At 40.3% G+C, this 17,334-nt stretch overlaps 1 protein-coding gene across 3 annotated transcripts in view; it reads left to right on the top strand.

Annotated features, from left to right (window-relative positions):
* Nucleotides 1-17,334, top strand: part of LOC137244025 (zinc finger protein draculin-like) — a 189,921-nt gene that overhangs the window by 162,055 nt on the left and 10,532 nt on the right. The gene's annotated exons all lie outside the window — the stretch shown is intronic.

The following is a 17,334-nucleotide window of genomic DNA, read 5'->3' as shown; positions in this document are numbered from 1 at the left end:
TGCCGTTTACATAATTTGTTGTCTGTTGCAATAAATTTTCGGCTCTTATATCTACTTCTGATTTTACAATTGGCGATTTTACAACTTCAAACTTTTGTGCAGCAAAATATTCTGACATCTGTTTGTTTATTTCATGCAGTTGTGTGTAATCAATAATATCTACGTGACCAACTGTGACGTCATTAGAGCGATATTCGTTCGATCCAAATAGTGTCCAACCTACCATTGTTTTGTGGACTGCAAAACCATCATCTAAATTGACATGTTTACTTGTTCTTATTAAATCTGCATGCGAAAGTCCAATTAGAATTTGTGTGGCCTTTCGGCTTGCGGTGTGAAGGATCGTTGGACATATTCCGTGTCGGCATAACATCTATCGCCATTGACACGTACATGGCGGTGTTTTGCAACCAGTTTGAAAACTGACGCACATTTGGATGTGGATTCTGCATTTCGAGGATGTGGCGTGTCCACTCTTCTCTCTTGTTGAGCGGCAATTTGCTCACTAACTCATCTATTAATATTGGGTTATTCAGATGTGGCGTAGCACCCGAAGTTTCTAAAAATGCTACTAAATTCGACACCATCGAACTAAAATTTAGTATATCGCCGATTCGTCCGGCAGTGACAGGTGGAAAGGTTCGAGCCTTGGCAATTTGGCTCCTAATCAGAAGCTCTGGGCGCCCATAGTGAATTTCTAATGTTTTCATGGCTGCATATACGCTAGTTGGGTGTATCAGTAGTGACTCTACTCGCTGTCTAGCCGCTCCTTTTAGGGCTTTTTGAAGACGCAGCAAATTCTCCAACTGGGAGTACGAGTGCATTTCAGTGGTTTCCTTAAAGGCCACGGAAAACATAGGCCACTCTTCAGGGGAACCATGGAACTCTGCTAAATCTAAAATCTTACGTGAATATCGTATCGGACTCCAGGATGGGTGTTCCTGAGGGGAGGAAAATTTCTTCCTGGTGGAAAATTACCTCGATAGAAGTTGTTTGTGTAGCAGTGTGGCTGCATTATTGGTGGCCGGCATGTTGGCGACCACATGAAAGCGCCACTGGTTGCATCGAATTTGACGTTGGCTGTATTAACGTCGGCAGAGTTTAACATTGAGGCGTTGGCGGGGTTAACGCTGACTGAAGCTGGGTCGAAAAGGTTTGCAGTGGTATATAGGCCACTGTTATAATGACTGCAAGTACCCGTAGTGCTGGCAAAATTAGCGCTTGTGGTTATACAGTTTGTAGGAATGGTGCTGGTACAATTAGCACCTGGAGATATAAAATTGGCATGTATGGTGCTGGCAGAATTAGCACCTGGAAATATAAAATTGGGATGAATGGTGCTGGCAGAATTAGCACCGGCAATATAGGCACTAACTGAAGTAGTGCTGACTTTAGTGAAGTTTTCATGACTTATTGTGCTTGCGATGGAAGGATGGGGTGTCTCAGATACAAATACACGATTACCTGAGTTAACAAAGATGACTTCATCGGGCTTGAAGCCGGCAGGCTTGGCTTCGTTGCTAGGTACGTCGGCGGCGGTGACGTTGTTAGCTGTTTGACGATGTAGGGCATCCTTATATTCTACCTTTTCCTTCTCCGATGATACAAGTGACATTTGCAAGGTTTTTATTTTCTGGCGTAAGTCTTCAATGAGTTGATCATGTGCCACCATTGTGGTGTTGGCTTCGTCCTCACTGCCGGAACTCTTATTCGTACTATTGTTGTCGGCCATTTTCTTGTCTCGAATATTCGATGAACGCTTTCTCATACGAAGATTATAGCGTGAATTTACTGGTGCAGATTTTACGCGAGTACTTTTTGCGTATTTCATTAACAATATTTACGATTTGCGATTATATACGCGCGGTTAGCGTAGCAATTTGTACGTAAATTGCGAAAAGATATAAAAAGATGTTGTGACTAAACAACTTTTGGCTAAATTTACGAGGCTTCCGAAAGTATAAAGAACAGGCTTTACTGAGTTTTAGATAATTCGCTTTTATTATTTGTAACGTGTGAATATTGTATAGTTTAAAATGAATAGTTAAATGCAATATATGGCGCACTTTTGCGCTTTACTAATAGTTATAGAGAAATTGTTTAAATTAGTTAAATTGGTAAATCGTTTAAACGCAGCTCAGCGTAGCGGCGGTTTTGTTTGGTTTCGTTTTTATATATTTTCGTGCCTCGTACGCGTCTGAATTCTCGTAGCCAACTGATTCCTCGAAGGAACGTTTCGGTTAATTCAAAACGTGTATAAAAACTGGGCGTGGCTTCAATCGATTTCGCCCATTTTCACAGAAAACAGTTATCGTCATAGAATCTATGTCCCTACTAAATTTCACAAGGATTGGTAAATTTTTGTTCGACTTATGGCATTCTAGATGAATTAAATGAAAAAGGGCGGAGTTACGCCCATTTTGAAATTTTCTTTTATCTTTGTATTTTGTTGCACCATATCATTACCATAATTTACTTTTATACCGTAAAGATATTAAATTTTTTGTTAAAATTTGACTTTAAAAAACAATTTTTTTTTAAAGTGGGCGTGTTCGTCATCCGATTTCGCTAATTTTTATTTAGCACACATATAGTAATAGGAGTAACATGCCTACCAAATTTCATCATGATATCTGCAACGACTGCCAAATTACAGCTTGCAAAACTTTTAAATTACCTTCTTTTAAAAGTGGGCGGTGCCACGCCCACTGTCCAACATTTTTCTAATTTTCTATTTTGCGTCATAAGGTCAACGCACCTACTAAGTTTCATCGATTTATCCGTCTTTGGTAATGAATTATCGCACTTTTTCGGTTTTTCGAAATTTTCGATATCGAAAAAGTGGGCGTGGTTGTAGTCCGATTTCGTTCATTTTAAATAGCGATCTGAGATTAACGCCCAGGAACCTACATACCAAATTTCACCAAGATACCTCAAAATTTACTCAAGTTATCGTGTCTACAGACGGACGGACATGGCTAAATGAATTTCTTTTTTCACCCAGATCATTTTGACACATAGAAGTCTATATCTATCTCGATTAGTTTATGTCGTTACGGATTACCGTTATGCGAATAAAGTTAATATACTCTGTGAGCTCTGCTCAGATGAGTATAATAAGTCGGGTTTTCCTTCCAGACGCTATAACTCCAGAAGGCAGGAACCGATTTCCATGGTTTTGCATTCTTTGGAAAGGTCTCGGGCTCCGTGAAGTTTATAGCAAAGAAAATTCGGGATCGACGCACAGGGTCTCAAGATATAGGCCAAGACGTGGACCCGGGTACCCCTAGAATGTGTTTATAGAATATGGATAACAAATGAAAGCTGTTGATGAGTGCTTTAGTGAAGAGTAATTTTCATACCACTGGGTGACTAGGGTCTCGAGATATAGGCCAAAACGTGGACCCGGGTACCCCTGGAATGTATTTATAGAATATGGATAACAAATGAAATCTGTTGATGAGTGCTTTAGTAGAAGGTAATTTTCATACCCGTGGGTGACTAGGGTCTCGAGATAGAGGCCAAAACGTGGACCCGGGTACCCCTAGAATGTGTTTATACGATATGGTTATCAAATGCAAGCTGTTGATGAGTACTTTAGTAGAGAGTAATTTTCATACCCCTGGGTGACTAGGGTCTCGAGATATAGGCCAAAACGTGGACCCGGGTATCCCTAGAATGTGTTTATAGAATATGGATAACAAATGAAAGCTGTTGATGAGTGCTTTAGTGGAGGGTAACTTTCATACCCCTGGGTGACTAGGGTCTTGAGATATAGGCCAAAACGTGGGCCCGTGAACGCCTAGATAGTGTTTTTACATTATGGGTATCAAATTGAAGCTGTTGATGAGTGCTTTAGTACAGGGTAGTTTTCATACCTTTTGGTGACTAGGGTCTCGAGATATAGGCCAAAACGTGGACCCATATACACCTAGAATGTGTTTGTACATTATGGGTATCAAATTGAAGCTGTTGCTGTATGCTTTAGTACAGAGTAAGTTTTACACCGCTGGGTGAGTAGGGTCTCGAGATATAGGCCAAAACATGGTCTCGGTAGTGATATGGCTGTTTTTAGAGTAGATGGTGAAAATAGAAATGATGAAATCACTCAATATGAAATGAGGCGTTACATAAGCAGTAATGAAGCAGTTTGGTGTATCTTTTCGTTTCCTTTGCACGAAAGGCATCCTGTTGTTGTCCATTTGGCAGTTCATCTGGAGAATGGTCAACGAGTTTTTTTCACTACTGATAATGTACAGCAGAGAGCAGCACAACAACCAGCAGCTTCAAATAAATGTTTTCATACATTTAAAAAAGCAATATGGGCAATCCCCGATTATTAAAAATCATACAAACAGACAAAATTGGTTAATCGTTGTAGTTCTATAAATAGAACGAAAACAGCAACAAAAACCAAAGTTTCTTTGAAAACCGCCGTACCAAGCATAGCTTTAACACATAATTGCATACGAAGTATGCAATGTGTAAAAGATTAAAATATGCAAAAAGAAGGCAATTGGGAAAAACTTTACAACGGGCATGACGTAGCTGAATGCGTTTATAACCATTTCAACTATCGTAGGAGTGCGAGTTCGACTCCCACTCCCGGGAGAAAAGGCTTTGAAGAGATTTACAAGGTATAATCGAAACAGCTGTCGCCTTGTCCGTCCTGATGTCACGTTGTTTAAATTTTTCCCAAATTATTAAATAAATTATAAAATTAAAAAATTGGTTCAAATAAATGTTTTCATACATTTAAAAAAGCAATATGGGCAATCCCCGATTATTAAAAACCAGCAACTACTTTAACTGCTTTTTTCAATTGTGTGAAATCGACACATTTGCCAGAAATTTGATATATGTTGATATACCGCAATATTACACCTGGAATGCATCATCGAAAAAATTTCAACGGCGTAAACAAGGAACACCAGTTGATGGTCATCCAGGTATTTTCCAAACAGATGCCTTGGGCAGGATGTATATGGTACATCCCAACAATGCTGAATGTTTCTATTTGCGAATGTTGTTGGTAAACGTTCGAGGACCAAAATCATTTCAGGATTTAAGAACAGTTCACGGTCATATTTGTCAGACATATCGCGAAGCATGTCAGGTCTTGCTTTTGTTAGAAGATGACACTCATTGGGACGCAACACTTCATGATGCATCGATTTCATCTCATCCACAGCAAATACGAATGCTATTTTCGATTATAATATCAGCATGCATGCCATCGAATCCAATTGAATTCTGGAATAAATATAAAGATTACATGACTGAAGATTTTTAATTCGGATGCGTCGTAGAGCAATGGATCCTGATTTGCTGATTACATTGAAAATGTACAATGAAGCTTTGATAATAATTGAAGATATGTGTCTTGCGATTGCCAATAAAGTATTGGGGCAGTTAGCTTTGATTTCACAAAATCGTCCAATGCATGATTTATTTGATCGAGAATTGCATCGTGAACAACAATTCGATTGTGACGATTTACGTACATTTGTTCAATCCAACATCACCAAATTGAAGAATCGACAAAAGGATATATATGACAAAATCATGCAAGCTGTTTCTGATAACACTGGATGGATTATATTTTTTGGATGCACCTGGCGGCACCGGAAAAACATTTGTGATTTCATTGATTTTAGCAACTATTCAATCGCCACAGAAAATTGCTTTGGCACTCGCTTCTTCTGGAATTGCTGCAACTTTATTGGATGGAGGACGAACAGCTCATTCAGCTTTAAAATTGCCATTGAAAGACAGGTGGTTGAAACTCCAACCTGTAACATATCCAAAAATTCAGCGATGGCAAAAGTTTTGCAACAAGCAGCGGTCATTCTATGGGATGAGTGTACAATGGCAAACAAAAAATCATTGGAAGCATTAAATCGAACGATGCAAGATTTACGTGGAAACCGAAGGCTTTTTGGTGGTGCTTTAATTTTATTGTCAGGTGACTTTCGACAAACATTGCCCGTTATTCCACGATCAACACCGGCAGATGAGATCAATGCATGTTTGAAGTCTTCCCTTTTGTGGCGATACGTGAAAAAATTAACATTACACATAAACATGCGTGTTCAGTTGCACAATGATCAGTCTGCAGAGCAGTTCTCGAAGCAATTGTTAGAGATCGGAAATGGCAAAATTCCAATCGACAAAACAAATAGGTTTGATTACATTGCCAAACAATTTTTGTACAATTATCCAATCAAAAGAATTAATTGAATGAGTGTTTCCAAATATTGTTCAAAATTACATGAATCACGATTGGTTGAGAGAACGCGCAATACTGGCACAAAAAAATGTACATGTCATGAAATCAATCATCACATTCTGAAAAAATGGCCAGGTGTGGTGACAACATACAAGTCAGTGGATAGCGCAATGAATCAAGATGAATCAGTGAATTATCCATGAGCGTGTCTTCTTATGTCCCCAGAACACCATCTGCATAATGAGGCGAGAATACTCCCCATCAGGGAGAGAAATGAGATGCTGACCAAACAGATCCTGTTGAATACTCAGAAACCTGGGCATCCCAACAGACATCTGATTGATGAACTAGCGCCGCCTAGGGGCTTAAGGAGTCATCTCCGTAAGCATTTTGAGGAAATACGGCACCTGAGAACCCAGTCGTATGAAGTGAAAAAACACAAGCAGGTCCTCGGTGAACTCCATAAACAGGCGTCGGAACTTTATGCCGGGAATTGCCCGGTGAATCCAGTACTTAACGAAAATTATCCAAAACTCGCGGAAGAGGAACGCATACTCCCCAGGGAAACGCGTGTCACTCTTGCTCAAATTCGTTCTGGATACTGTAACAGGTTAAACTCTTACCTATCCAGAATCAACCCCGACATACAAAATGTATGCCCCGCTTGCAATGTGTCCCCACATGACACCAACCATCTCTTCAATTGTAATGTGGAACCAACGCCTCTAACACCCCTTTCCTTATGGTCCACCCCTGTTGAAACGGCAAGTTTCCTTGGACTCCCGTTAGAGGATATTGATGACAATTTGTGATCGGTCGCGGCTATTAGGTGGGGCGAGCATTGCTACAACAACAACAACAACAGTGAATTATCCAGTTGAATTTTTGAACGGCAAAGCGAAAGGTGAAATTGTGCTTATACCGCGAATCCCACTGATACCAAAAGACATGCCATTTGAATTCAAGCGTTTGCAATTTCCAGTGCGCCTGTCATTTGCTATGTCAGTCAACAAGGCGCAAGGACAAACGCTTCGAGTATGCGGATTGAATTTGGAGGAACCGTGCTTTTCGCACGGACAGCTATACGTTGCCTGTTCCAAAGTAGGCATTCCAAATTGTTTGTTTATTCATATCCCAGATGGAAAAACGAAAAATGTAGTGTATCCAAATGTTTTGGATTAAGAATTGAAATAAAGATTAAAAAAATTCTATGATATTTTATTCTTTTTCCAATATTTCTATTGGTCTAGCGAAGCACACCGGTGTCCCGCTAGTGTTATATATCGAGCCCTTCCCGCAATTTAAGTGTAACCAACAAAAAGTAAATTTTACAGTAGAAGGTTTTTTGTTATTATCTTCTGACAAAAAATAGCTACTATCATGAAATTTGGTATGTGTATAAAATATTTCTTGAGCCTACAATTAATACTTCGGTTTTTGACCACACTGTACCGAAAGTCCTGTTATCTGCACTTACGTTTTTTTTTTGCTGTCATGTTGGCTCACTTTCCAAACGCTATTTTGTTGGTTACCTTAAATTTTAAGTTATTCAATTATATTTTTCAGATTACATAGGGGCGTATTTATTGTAATTTTTTAATTTAATTTTTAATTTAATTTAATTTATTTGGATTAAAGTCGACACAGACACAATGCGGTCGACTACTAAGATATATAAAACATAAAATTAATGTTACTATTCAAAAAAATTAAATTCAACCATACATATGAAAGAAAGACCAAAAAATCAGGCCAGACCTGACAGTATTGAATTATGCAACTCGGAAAACGAACATTCAAAACTGATACAGTTATACAAGTTGTTGGAGTGCGAACACCAGCTTCGCAGTGGATTAGTTTTTGGCAAAATTTTGATGGCAAAGTGGTAAATAAAAAGGCACAAAGTGCCTAGACGTTCTACAAGGAACAGCAAAATTTAGTTGACTAACAAGATCAGGTGAGTAGATCTCGCCCATAATGAGCTTGTGAATGAACATTACCCCGAGTAAAGTTCGTCGATTTTCTAAAGATGGCAGATTTATAAGGAGAAGCCTATTTCTATATGGTGGCAAATGTACACTAGAATCCCAGTTAAGACCACGTAGTGTAAATATAATGAATTGCTTCTGTACTGACTCAATACCCTTTATAAATTTTTGATACCCTGTGCACCAGACACACGAACAATACTCTAAGATTGGTCGTACCAACGATGTGTAGAGGGTCTTAGTCAGATACGGACCATTACCGCTTCACAAAACCGAGTATACCCGTTGCTTTGCTTACCATTGATGAAATATGCGTATTAAGTCAGTTTAGGATCAAAAAGAACGCCTAGATCACTTACGACAGATATACGCTCCAAAGGCGTGCTGTTTATACAATGTCAAACTTGGCTTCACTCGGTGAAATGTCATTAGTTTGCACTTGAGCAATTCAAAACTAATAAATTTGCAGTACTCCAGCATTGAAATGAGTCCAAGTCTGCCTGAAGAAACTCCACACGGGAAGACTCCGAAGGCAAGTATGAGTAACAAAGTTTAACATCATCCGCATACATAAGAGTTCAGGAATGTATGAGAGTTTGTGGTAAGTCATTTATAAACAAGGTAAAAAGTAACGGACCCAAATGACTACCCTGAGGCATACCAGACGTTACATCAAACAACCTAGAAAGACTGTTTTTAAACAAAACTTGTTGAGTCCGATTCGCGAGATAGCTTTCGAGCCATGTAAGTAAATTCTTCGGAAATCCAAGTAAATCAAGTTTGTAAACTAAAAGCTCATGATTGACAGAGTCAAACGCTTTACTGAAGTCGGTATAGATCACATCCGTTTGCCTATACAAGGTAACAGGACCCTTACTAAGTATGAGAGAATTTCGTCTTGATCGCACAATTGTACTGAAATCGTATACCTTTTTTTCGCTATCGTCAAAATAACCATAGTGAGAATTTTTTTCGAAGATAGCGCAACGCAAAGACGTAAATGATATTTTAACTGAAGCTGGAAGCAAAGCTTGAGAAAAGTTTTCCAATCTTTAAAATCCGAATTATGAATTGAAATGCATGTATAATGTTCTGGTATAGTTCTTGCGTTCGAAATAATTGTATACCATTCACTTGGAGCACAAACATTTCTATCGCGAATAAAAGACTCAATAGTACTATGTATGGAGTCCACGGGCATCATGGTATGCCCAGGCAAAAAGTAAGTTAAATTAATATTGTCACGGATATTACCACCCCTAAGTTATCCCATCACTAAGGCGATGCTAAGGCCATGCCAAGCAGTATTTACGTTAATAATCAAATCAAGTATACACATATATAAGGCAGCCCAGAGAGATGTCACACACAGATGCATTTACTTATACGGCTATGTGCGCGCGAGAGACTGTTAACTACAAACATTCACATCAATAATTCAATCTTTATGTATCTACATAAACGAATAAATAATTGCATCTACACATATGTACGTATACGAGCAGCGGAGCGGCAATGCACAAACACATGCATATATCTTATCTCAGTGGTCACAAGAGAGGGCAATAATTTGTGCACGTAGTTGTGGCTGGCGATTTTGTAGCCGAAACAACTAGTAACTTCTGGAAATCGAAGAGCCTAGAAGTATGCAGCGTAAACTATAAAAGCAGTGCAGGCGAGTAAGAAGTAATTCAGTTTGATTTGAGTTGATCAGCAATTACGACTAAGAAGATATCTAGCGAGCAATACCAGTATTATTTTGATTAGTGGAGTTTCATTTGAGCTATCAGTTTGGTTATTAAGCTATTCGTTGCACAGTTTGAGTGTTATTGTGAAGCATTTTAATAAAGGCCATTTTTCCATTATTCAATATTGGAGTTATTTATTCAACAGTTTAGCGATACGAACCTAGCAAAAGGGGCAAATAAGAGGATTTGCAGCAAATTCGTTACAATTGGTGTCAGGAGAGGAATTGTTGAATAAATTCCGGAGGACAACAAGGACATGGCAAAGTTAAGTGAATTGAAGATCCCGCAACTGAAGAAGGAGTTGGAGAGCCGTGGATTGAATACAAGCGGCGTTAAACTCGAACTTCAGGCACGGCTACGAGAAGCAATGGAAGCAGAAGGAATTGATGTGGAAGAGCATGTCTTTCATCTTGATGGCGAGGAGACAACAAAAATTGAAGAGAAGAACGAAACACCGCAGACGGTTACCAGTACAGATTTGAACATGATTTTAGCTGCAATATCTGCTCAAACATCGACAGTGTCATCTCAACTGGCAGAACAGCAGACATATATGGAATCGCAGGAGAACCGTATAACATCCAAGATGGAAGAACAGAAGACATATATGGCATCACAACTAGAATCGCAGGAGACACTTTTAACATCCAAGATGGAAGCACAAGAGGCACGTATAACAGAAATATCATCACAAATATCCACAAATATGTCATCACAGCTGGAAGAACAAAAGACATATATGGCAACCCAACTGAAAGAACAAGAGGCACGCATAACAGTACAACTAGAAGCACAAGAGGCGCGTATATCATCAAAACTCGAAGCGCGCATGGACGAAAAAATAATGCAGTTTGAAGAAAAATTCGAGGCAGAGGTGGATGCGTTGAGAGGTCGTATACAGGAATTGCAACTTAATCGGCCGGCTGCTTCAGCGAGTAATACAAAGGTAAAAACTCCATCTTTTGACGGTTCTGTTCCTTTTCAGGTCTTTAAGCTACAGTTTGAGAAGACCGCAGCAGTGAACCAATGGAATGCTGAAGATAAAGTTGCTGCACTGTTCGTGGCATTGAAGGGGCCAGCAGCCGAAATCCTACAGACGATTCCCGAAGGAGAGCGGAACAACTATGAAGCATTGATGGCCGCTGTCGAGAGACGTTACGGAAGCGAGCATAGGAAACAGATATTCCAAATTGAGTTGCAAAACCGTCACCAAAGAGCGAATGAGACTTTGCAGGAGTTTGCCTCGGATGTTGAAAGGTTGGCTCATCTCGCAAATGCGGACGCACCCGTGGAATACACCGAGAGGGTAAAAATCCAGAGTTTTATAAATGGCATACGGGACGTGGAAACGAAGCGAGCTACATACGCAAACCCAAAGCTCACATTTGCTGAAACGGTATCACATGCATTGACTCAGGAAACTGCCTCCCTATTAAGTAAACCAGCATATAAGGCTCATCGTGTAGAAGTAGAAAGGCCAGAATGGGTAGACACAATTTTGGAAGCACTGAAGGGATCACAACAGAAAAATGCCGGAGTTATTAAGTGTTTCAAGTGCGGCAACCCAGGTCATATTGCACGACATTGCAGCACCGGTCCGAATAGCTCCAACAATGTGGGTGGCCGTAAACGCAGAGCTGAAGGAGATGAGCAAATCTCCAAGTCCACTCAATCGTTAAACTAAAGCGAGTCAGCCGCAAGGGGCGACAGCTGGCTCCCTCAATTGAATGCCCCATAATCTCTATCTCACAAATTGGAAGAAGGTCAAACAATCTTAATGTCGGAGGACATGTGGATGGAAAGGAACGTTTACTGACTGTAGATACGGGTGCATCTCATTCCATCATTCGAGCGGATTTAGTCAACAAGAAGATAACACCATTGCATGGAGCAAGATTGCGTACAGCCACTGGAGAAGACAGCACGGTTCTAGGAGAAGTATCATGTGAAGTCGCAATTGGGAACGTCACGGTAGTACACAATTTTATAGTGGCAGAGATTGTTGATGAAATCATAATTGGAGTGGACTTCTTAATCGACCAGGGCATCAAGATCGACATGCAAAGCAAGACGATGCGATATAAGAACATGGATGTACGACTTAATTTCGGCTACGAGAGAGGCTACAGCAGTAAACGAGTGCTGGTGGAAGAGAGTCAGCGAATACCACCAAAATCTGAAGCAGTCATCTGGGCAAAGGTTGATGGAGATTGTGGGACAAACAAATTGTGGGTTGTCGAAGCAGCAAACAGATCAACACTGAACATACTTGTAGGAAAAACCCTGGCTATGACAAAACAAGATGGACGTGTTCCGGTAAGAGTACTCAATGAGTTCAATTCACCACTCAAACTGACTAAAGGAGCTATTTTGGGAAAATGCCAAGAGGCTGAAGTAATTATTAACTGTGAACAGCTCCAGGAACACGTTTTAGCCAGTAATACTAATCTTTCAAATGACATCACGGCATGGACGCAGGAGCTAGAGGAAGCATATCAGAGTAAGGCAAAACAACTGCTCCTAAAGTACGCGAACATATTTGACCAGGATGGTTCTAAACCAGGCCGCACCAACGTTGTGAAACATCAAATTGACACTGGAGATGCGAGGCCGATCCGTCAAGCTCCACGTAGTGTTCCACTGGCGAAGCGGCAAGTTGTGAGTCAAATTATACAAGAAATGAGCGACAGCGGCGTCATCGAACCATCAGCTAGTCCCTGGAGCTCACCGGTAGTACTTGTAAAGAAGAAGGATGGAAAAATGAGGTTTTGCGTGGACTACCGGAAGTTGAATGACGTTACGAAAAAGGATAGCTACCCATTGCCAAGAATTGACGACACTCTGGACTCGCTCTCTGGTACGAAATGGTTTTCCACACTGGACTTGAAAAGCGGCTACTGGCAAGTGGAGGTAAAGGAAGAAGACAAAGAGAAAACAGCCTTCAGCGTCGGAGATGGTCTTTGGCAATTTACAGTAATGCCCTTTGGACTATGTAATGCACCAGCTACTTTTGAGAGACTCATGGACCAGGTACTGAAAGGACTACATTGGAAAACATGCTTGGTGTACCTGGACGACATCATCGTATTGGGCAAGAACTTTGATGAACATCTTAAGAACTTGGAGGAAGTTTTCCAGAGAATAGCTGGCGCTGGTCTGAAGTTAAGTCCCAAAAAGTGTGCGCTGTTTAAAAAGGAAGTCAATTATTTGGGTCACAAGGTAACGACAGAGGGCATCTGCACTGCGAACGAAAAAATAGAGGCTGTAAAGGATTGGCCAAGACCACAGAACCTACATGAATTGAGAAGTTTTCTTGGGCTGTGCACATATTACCGCCGATTTGTACCAAATTTTTCCAGCGTAGCCCATAGCCTCCATGAGCTTACAAGAAAAAACAAAGCTTTTGAATGGAAGAAGGAGCAAGAAGTGGCTTTCCAAACATTGAAGGAGCGTTTGTGCACTGCCCCAATGTTAGCATATCCGATTCCAGGAGCAACATTTATTCTAGATACAGATGCGAGTGGATATGCTATAGGAGGCGTTTTATCACAACTGGCCGATGGACAGGAGAAGGTAGTTGCATATTACAGCCGTTCGATTGGAAAACCAGAGAGGAACTACTGCGTTACGCGGAGAGAGCTGTTGGCATTGGTAGAGTGCGTCAAACATTTTCACAAATACCTCTACGGCCAGCAATTCCGTGTCAGGACAGATCACGCAGCGTTGAAATGGCTTCTGCAGTTCCGTAATCCGGAAGGATAATTGGCACGGTGGATCGAGCGACTACAAAGCTACGACTTTTCCATTGAGCATCGAAAAGGTAGTACCCATGGAAATGCTGATGCAATGTCACGAAGACCATGTAGTTTGGAATGCAAGCACTGTTCAAAAGCCGAGGCTAAAGAAGACATTATAGATGTCCGGCTAATGAATATAACATGTACAGATGAATGGGACAAGGAACAGCTAAGAAAGTGCCAGCTAGAAGATGCAGATCTGTCACGTGTTATGCAAGGGCTCGAACGAAATGAAAGACCAAACAGAGAAGAGATGTCAGCAGAGAGTCCCATTGCGAAGTCATATTGGGCACAGTGGAACAGTCTAGAATTGATATCCGGTTGCCTTCATCGAGTATGGGAGAGTGAGGATGGTAAATACAAGAATAAACTGATAGTTGTTCCCAGAAAGAGGATTCCTGACGTGCTCAGCGAGCTGCATAATGGTCCAAGCGGAGGTCATCTTGGAATCACGAAGACGCTCGAGAAGATTAAACAGAGATTCTATTGGGTTGGTTGCCGTCAGTCGGTCACTGAGTGGATTGCGAACTGCGAGGTTTGCAGCAGAGCGAAAGGGCCCAGAACACGAAGTCATGGCCAGATGAAGCAATATAACTCAGGTGCGCCATTTGAAAGGATCGCCATGGATGTCGCAGGTCCATTTCCTACTAGTAACCGCGGAAACAAATACGTACTGGTGGTTATGGATTATTTCAGTAAATGGCCAGAGGTATACCCAATCCCAAACCAAGAAGCAGAAACAGTAGCAGAAGTGGTTAAAAACGAATGGGTTGCAAGGTATGGTGTACCAATGGAGTTACATTCTGACCAAGGCAGGAATTTCGAATCAGCTGTGTTCCAGGAAATGTGTAAGTCATTGGGCATTCGAAAAACACGGACAACTGCATTGCATCCTCAATCCGATGGTATGGTAGAACGATTCAATAGAACATTGGAGGAGCACTTAAGGAAAGTAGTAGACAAGTACCATAAAGAATGGGATACCCGCATACCATTATTCTTGATGGCTTATCGATCAGCAGTGCATGAGACAACGGGCCAAACCCCTGCAAAAGTAATTTTTGGCAATGACCTTAGACTGCCAGCTGATTTGAAGTTTGGGATAGATGCCAATGCGGAGAGAAATGTCAGGAAATCCACTAGTGATTTGGAAGAAGAGCTAAGAGAAATACATGATCTGATAAGGCAACGAACAAAGATTATGAGTGACAAGATGAAAGCCAGATACGATAAAGCAATTAATTCCGAAGGTTTTCAGGAAGGAGATTTGGTGCTGTTATACAACCCACAACGTAAAAAAGGTTTGTCCCCGAAATTGCAGTGTAATTGGGAAGGCCCATACAAAGTTGTAAAACGGATCAACGATGTAGTGTACCGCATACAAACCATCGGTAAACCACGAACCAAAATGAAAGTGGTCCATTTAGAAAGGCTGGCAACGTTTAGATCGAGAGATTTGTCTGATCGGGACGATCAGACTTAGGTGGAGGGCAGTGTCACGGATATTACCACCCCTAAGTTATCCCATCACTAAGGCGATGCTAAGGCCATGCCAAGCAGTATTTACGTTAATAATCAAATCAAGTATACACATATATAAGGCAGCCCAGAGAGATGTCACACACAGATGCATTTACTTATACGGCTATGTGCGCGCGAGAGACTGTTAACTACAAACATTCACATCAATAATTCAATCTTTATGTATCTACATAAACGAATAAATAATTGCATCTACACATATGTACGTATACGAGCAGCGGAGCGGCAATGCACAAACACATGCATATATCTTATCTCAGTGGTCACAAGAGAGGGCAATAATTTGTGCACGTAGTTGTGGCTGGCGATTTTGTAGCCGAAACAACTAGTAACTTCTGGAAATCGAAGAGCCTAGAAGTATGCAGCGTAAACTATAAAAGCAGTGCAGGCGAGTAAGAAGTAATTCAGTTTGATTTGAGTTGATCAGCAATTACGACTAAGAAGATATCTAGCGAGCAATACCAGTATTATTTTGATTAGTGGAGTTTCATTTGAGCTATCAGTTTGGTTATTAAGCTATTCGTTGCACAGTTTGAGTGTTATTGTGAAGCATTTTAATAAAGGCCATTTTTCCATTATTCAATATTGGAGTTATTTATTCAACAGTTTAGCGATACGAACCTAGCAAAAGGGGCAAATAAGAGGATTTGCAGCAAATTCGTTACAATATGTTTTATGTTAGCAGCCTTCTCTAAGAAATATATTATCATTGATTGCATAGCTCTGTTCCTATTCTGCCCAACACAACTATCACAATATAGACTTATATCAAAATGAGTCCCCCTTTCATCCACGATATTTAAGTATTGGAAAATTGCACTGGAAATTTCGTTACATCCCCGTTTTCCACCCGATTCACCCCATAAAAAGCAATAACCGTTTCTTGTGCCGTTTTCGTAAACGCTTTCATTATAAAAAGCATATGAATAGAAAAGGTTTACGCTTTTCCGTGTGGTGTATTCAATACTTTCTGAAGGTCGAAGCTGGCGCAGATATACGTCCCATTCTCTTTGCTTTTTCTTTGGTCCTCTAAGAAAACCTCTTTTGATTTATCTCTGTCCCGTATGTGCATTTTATGTTCCTCAGTTTGTTGTAAAAGGTTTTGTGCTTCTCTGTCCGAATTCTTATGCTTTTCACAAATAATGCGTTTGTCCTTTTTTGGCAAATGGAAGCCTATATGGTATTCATTTTTGAAAATGGTACGAAAAACTCTTAGGGATAACTTAGCTTGCTTCTGATTTGTATTTATCAAGTGCTGCGTGTAACACCTATACATGGTTGGCACGTTTCGAAAGTACTGTGGAAGATATAACTTAGTACTTTTCTTCCTACAATAGTGGGAAGGAACTGCTAATTTCAAAAGACCCATATTTATTTCATCAGACTTATTATGCGGAGGAGGTCTTTTTTTGGTCAGACAAGAGGTATTTAAAGAGTTATGTGTTTTTCTAACACATATTAACGTGTATTAGTAAATATTAAGTGTTTTCAGTAAAAACTGTTGACAAACTTTAAAACGCTATTCGTTGTAGGTAATGAAATACGCATAGCTTCACTGTTTTTTAAGGCTATCTGATGTTCTCCTTTGAACGCATTTCCGGGTCATGCACGATAGAAGCCAATCTCTTTGTCGTATCTTGTTGCCTAAGATCCAAAAGTGTTCATTTAGCTCCAACCGATCTTGCTCACTAAGCTTTTCACAACACGTGTTTCCACACTTTTTACCTACGCAGGGATTTGGTTTAACTTCGTACAGCTTTCGTTTTTTACCCCGAAGTCTTTTAGGAAGTTTTTGTTTCTTCTTGTACCCTCTTGTTCCAACGCATATCTCGTTTTCTAATTCCCCAGAATATGTCTTTTCAGACTCAGTATCGCTATATGGCACCAGTGAGTTATTCTTGATCGTTCGTTGGTATAAAAACACAGTTTTGTTATTTTATTTTAAAGATAATATAAAATAATTAATCACCTTATTTTTTAAAAGCTCCATATTAAAATAATAAAACAATTTTATTGGATTTCACGAACTT

This window comes from Eurosta solidaginis, chromosome 3 (genome assembly GCF_040869045.1).
Source record: "Eurosta solidaginis isolate ZX-2024a chromosome 3, ASM4086904v1, whole genome shotgun sequence".
NCBI classification, from domain to species: domain Eukaryota; kingdom Metazoa; phylum Arthropoda; class Insecta; order Diptera; family Tephritidae; genus Eurosta; species Eurosta solidaginis.
The sequence above is the reverse complement of the archived record's forward strand: the minus strand, read 5'-3'. Positions and strand labels throughout refer to the sequence as shown.